Below are 6,001 nucleotides of genomic sequence, written 5' to 3'. Positions count from 1 at the left end.
GTACGATCCATTAGGTTCCAATTAGCGAGGTAGTGGGCGATGTTACTCTTAACGATCGATTGTGAATTGAAACCACATTTCAATTCTCCCTTAAAATTAGTGTTTGCTAATCTTTAGGGCTTCCACAAACCATGGGTGACGCCTAGCAGCATGTCATGGTTACCCAAGCTAAGTTGAATTGGTTGGAGAACCTATCCAGTTACAACTACAATGCAATACGGTCCTTCTCTAATACAATACTCTTAATCACATTGTTTAAGTGATAGTTTGTTTCATGTCTACTATCCAATGTGATACTTCTCTATATGATTCAATTGAATAAGATTTGGAACAAGCTTCCTTAGTCATATTCATATGCTTTGGCCAAAGACTCTCGAATCATATCTTAGAGTATTCTCCTTCCACCATGGAAGGTTAAAGATCCCTTGTTGTGCATTCATATGCCTACATGACTAGATAGCTTGACCCCAACAATGTCGTGGACACTCCAATGGAATGCCGTTGACATAATCAAAGATCAAGGACCTAACCATTAGACATCAATGATGCCTCAGGTCAAAGGACTACTTTGCATATTGCAACTATCGAGTTCTCACATGACATGTATGTTCGAACTCTCGTTTGATCATTGTTCAGTGTACTCGATTACTCTTTCGAGCACCTATGTGTTTGCCTTAGTGTCCAACACCAAATGACTTGAGACTAGTTCATACTCACGCTTGAGTCGACATAACACATACTAACCTTAGCGGATTGTCAATGCCCAATTGGCAATCCTATGGCTAGGAACGTTTTAGGAATGAACATAAGAGAAAGGTCTCGTTAATTTAACTAACTTAAATCACTTGTCTCTTAGATCAAATACATTCCTTGGATTCCCTTATTGCTTAAACACAAGATACTATAAATAGTGATTAACAATAAGCTTTGCCTTCTATTAAACATATAAAAGTTTAACACAATAAGTATTCCAAAAAGCTATTACATCAAATGAGTGGCTTTGTGGGCATACTTCCAACACATTGCAACCTGGGCAGCCTGGGTCGAACAAATGGAAAAATTCTTCGGCAAAGAATGAGAGACTTTTGGCATTTACGACACCATCAAACTCTCGACTATGGAGATTGCTATAGATAAATAACTACTTATGGCGGCTCTGAGTTTCTGGTGCTCGGCCACCAACACCATGATCCTTCATTTCGGCCTTCTCAGCCCCACCATCCTTGATATCTCAGCTATCATTGGGACATCCCCATCTGGCCTCCCAATAGATGCTGCCATTTCTGGGTGCCCGTCGAATCTCGACCTTAAAACATTATTCGACGATCGGGCCGTCGAGACGCTCAGCCGAGAAAGTCAGGAACTTTCAAAAGAAGAAGTTCAAAAGTTGCACAAGAACTTTTTAAATTACAACACCCTCATCCTCTACTTCGCTGGCCATGGGGAGGCGAGTTTGCGGAAAGACGAGCACGAAGCCGTCTTATTCTACTGGTACAACAAGTTTATCTGTTGTACCAAGTCGAATAAGTGCTTGGTCAAAAATATGCCGGTGGCTCAAGCCCTAGCTAGTGGTCACTCATTGGTGCTCAGTCCAGTTATCTTCGCCAATCACCTTCGTTGTCTGGCAAAAACAACCATCAACAAAATCGACCCGCACCAGAACGGACCCCTCTGGCTATTCCAAATTTGGCTGCAGGTTTATTTTTCCACACTTCGGCTAGAAGTTCCCGTCTTGCAATCTACTGCAACGCTTGACCCTCAATTGACCTCTTGACCGGCACCTCCTTACTGGGCCGATGAAGTCTTTAAACATTTCTTCAGCCTAAACGTCATTTCTGATGATGAATTCTTAATATGTCGGTGTCAAGAATACCCCGCCTCGATCAGGCTTCCGAAATCAGCATGGGATGAGACTGAAGATGCTGATCTTTGTCAACACTGGGGGTCGTTCATGTTGACACGCGACCTTCCCTTCGGTTGCGATGCTCGCCAAGCCAGTTGGGAGGTCTATTATCCCCACTTTGTTGCCCGGTAGCTCGGCTACCTCCAAGGTTGCCCAGTACCCCTACTTACTTCTCGCTCTTTCTTAAGTCGAGGACGTCTCTCCGGTTCCTACGAGAAGGAGTGTAGAGATATAGAAAAAAAGTTTTAGGAAAGGTGTAAAAAATTTCGACTCTGACCGACCGTTCCTGAATCTTTCGGTACTCACCTTTGGGGACAGGTGGGAAGAGTATACTCGCGACTTCTTTGGTGTCTCAACCGAAGACGTGGTTAATAAAATCTTCGGCGACCGACCCAAAAAAGCTCTTGTTGCCCAATCCAAAGAAACAACCTAAGGTATTTCTACCTTTATATTTCAACTACTTGCTCAATTTTACTAACTTGATTTCGCTCTCTCAGGTGGTCAAGTATTAAAACGAGCAGACGTGGTTGCTGCGGCTGCGACCAAGAAAAAATTGGCCCCCTCCTCTAAGAAAACTAAAACCATCGTGCAAACCCCGTCGATCAAACGACCCTTTCAAGACGTCGAGACAGGAGATGATGCTCCCCGACCTCCAAAACACGTCAAGAAATTGGTGAAAAAGGGGGGAACGGGAGATTCACGTCATCTCTAGCCAGACCATGGGAGTGATCAATCCTAATGTCTCTTATCCCGTTTTGGTTGTCTAGGCCTTAACGGAACAACTGCCAATGCCATCCCACTAATTGGCCCCCTCGATCCCTAGGGTCGTGGTTGGACCAGCTGTAGCTTCGAAGTCGACTGTTGCGCCTGTTTTGGAGGAGACGGCCACACCCGTCGAGTTAACTCCTATCAAACAACCGACGATCATTCTGGAAGGGGTATGATTCTATTGCTAGTGATCTTCTTCATTTTATCAGATTTACAAGTCGTCACAGCTTTTTATTTCAGGACGATGAGAGCGACGAGGGTGATGAGATTCCGCTAGAGCGTCGCCCTCGACCAGTTGACCTTCCTTCCGCCAATCCTCCCCCCGTGGTTGAGGCGGCTGTTCAACAAGATCCCTCCATGGCCGATCATCGGAAACCCTTGGTATAGCCTGAGGCGACGACAGAAACGCTGCTCCATCCACAAGATGAAAACCTCGACATTCCTTCAAAAGAAGTTACCTCGGCTTTTATAAGGCTCGCTCCTCTTTTCTTCATTAATTTTATTATGACGCATCTGAACCCAGGAAAATATTAAATGTCAGGTGCCTGAACGTTTATTTCACCGACAATTCTATGCGCCGAAGGGTGTTATCTACATTTCCTGGCCACCTCAGTGGCCATCAAATGTAGATAAACTCCATCGGCCACGTGAATTGAGAAACAGTCGTAGAAATTAACCAGAGGACATGGCCGAAGTCTCCTCTTGGCAGGTTTAGAAATAAATTCCCTCTGTTATGCATTCCTTATAATTTTCCTTTTGCTTACAAATTTTCTTTTTCTGTGCAGCCTTCGTGGAAGGTCGAGCTTGACGCCTTGATTGCGACTACATCGGGAGCAGCTGACTCTTCAATGACTGCAATCAAACCTTCCGTGTCAACGGTCAAACCAGACGCCCTCGTCAAGCTGCAGGAACTGCTGTCCCTTTTGGCGTTACAAATTCTTGAGTGCCAGGGCCTCGACTCCGTAGAGGCATATCTGGACAATCTTACGACTGATGGTCAGTTAAGCAACAAAGCCATTACTCGAGCATCTTCTACTCTGGAACGAACTCGAGAATATTTCGGTATTTTTGAAAGATCTCTTCGGGCGAAAGATGACTTGAAAGTTGGGATGGTCGTTCAAGAAGCTTTGTGTCCACAGGTCGACATGTTGAAGACGAAGAAAGAAGCGTTGACCGACCTCGATCGTCAAATTACCAAACTTCAAAACTGGTGGTCGGCCGTTAGTTCTGAGGTTGCAAGAGATTTCAAGTCAGGTGGGAAATCCTGCCTGACCGAATATACGGCTAGTGTGCGGCAAATCGAGCAGCTAAAGATGGATAAATGGAATCGACAAGTCGAGGTCACGATGGGTGAGGTCAGGTGGTTGGAATTGAAGGCTGTCCTTGAAACTCTTATTCCCTTCTTACTTTAGGGATATTTAGCTGTAAACGAATTGACCATCTGTACTTATATACTCGTTTTTTGCGAGCTCATTAATGAAATAAACTATTCTCGCATCTCCCACGTGACCGGATAATACTTCTTTAAAAATTTCCCATTGATTGGTAATTTGTGAATTAAACCGGTCCGGTCACTAAGATGGTATGCCCCATTGCTGAGAATTTTATGTATGACGAATGGCCCTTCCCAATTCGACGACCATTTACCGAACTTGGGATCTTTAATTCCTAAGGGTAGCACAGTTTGCCAAACTAATTCTCCCTTGCCGAACGTTTTCTGTCTAACCCGTTGATTATAGGCTCGCTCGGCAATCTGTTTCTGCGCCATTAATAAGTTATAAGCGTCAAGTTGCGTCTCCTCCAAATCTTTTAACTCCTGCCTCATGGCCTGATTGTATTCGGCACTGATCAAACTACTTTGTTCAATTACTCGCAATGAATTTATACTAAGCTCAACCGGTAATATTGCGTCGTGTCCATAGGTTAAGGCATATAGAGTTGTTCCGATGGCTGATCGAAGTGAAGTTTGATAAGCCCATAATGCTTCATTTAGCTTCAAATGCCACATCCTTGGCCTCTCTCTTACCACTTTTTCAAGAATACCAATCAAAACTTTATTACTTGCTTCACCCTACCCATTTGCCTACGAATAATACGGCGTAGACTGCTCGAGTCGAATTTTTAGGTTCGCCATATACTCTTTAAACCTATCGGCCGTAAAGATTATGCCATTGTCAGTTATGACCATTTTTGGTACTCCGAATCGAGTCACAATATTTCCTTCTAGAAAATTATAGATTTCTTTGGATGTTAATTCGGCGTATGATCTTGCTTCTACCCACTTTGTGAAGTAATTGGTTACCATTAATATCCATGCGTGTTTTGCTGCTCCAGAAGACAGCGTGATTTTGCCAATTACATCCATTGCCCATCCTCTGAACGTCCATGGTTTGGTAACCGAATAGGGTAATTCACCTGGGACTTTCTGTGTAGGTCCATGAATCTGACACTGTATACATCATTGGGCGTATTCGATACAATCCTTCAATATACTCGGCCAGAAATAACCATGTCGACGAAGCAGCCAACGCATCTTACGCCCGGATTGGTGTATTTCACAGATCCCTTCGTGCACCTCGGCCATTGCTTGGGCAGCATCCTGTGGGTCGAGGCACAATAATAGTAACCCATCCTCACCCTTTCGATATAATTCATTCTGGTACGACATGTAATTCGTGGCGTGGACCCTCATCCTCCGGTCGTGTTTATCGTTGGGGTTGTCGAGATATCGTAAAATCGCATTTTTTTCAATCATCTGGTAGTGTCTCGACAGCACATACTTCTATGGGGTATCCTCGCTTTAGTAACGATGGTAAAGACATCACTCTCGTGCGTATGACGTGATTACGCTGGAGGACTTGCTGATTGACCAATGCTAGGTAAGATCGTAGTTCTGTGGGTGTTACCCTGCTTAACTTGCCCCCCGTGAGTTGTGCTACGGAGGCTATTTGGGCGAGTTCGTCTGTGTCAATGTTTCGAACAAGCGAAATGTGCTCAAATGTTATCCGCTCAAATGACTAAGCCAAATAGGTGGCAACCATATGATAAGGTGCCAAATTACAACTCATGCAATGAAAAATGCCGTTTAATTGGTTAATCACGAGTTCGGAATCATCGAGGACAAGGACACGGGTTGCTCTTAAGTAGTGGAGGACGTGAAGGCCGATGATGAAAGCTTTATACTTAGCCTGATTATTCGTACAGCTGAAATCTAACTTGAGAGAGAAACACCATTGGTAGTGGTCGGGGGATTGAATGATGATACCAACACCAGCCGAGGTAGCGGTGCTAGATCCATCAAATTGCATTGTCCAGTAGTTGTCGCGTGTT

This window comes from Pyrus communis, chromosome 8 (assembly GCF_041283825.1).
Source record: "Pyrus communis isolate YQ-2024b chromosome 8, ASM4128382v1, whole genome shotgun sequence".
NCBI classification, from domain to species: domain Eukaryota; kingdom Viridiplantae; phylum Streptophyta; class Magnoliopsida; order Rosales; family Rosaceae; genus Pyrus; species Pyrus communis.
This window is presented reverse-complemented; position numbering follows the sequence as displayed.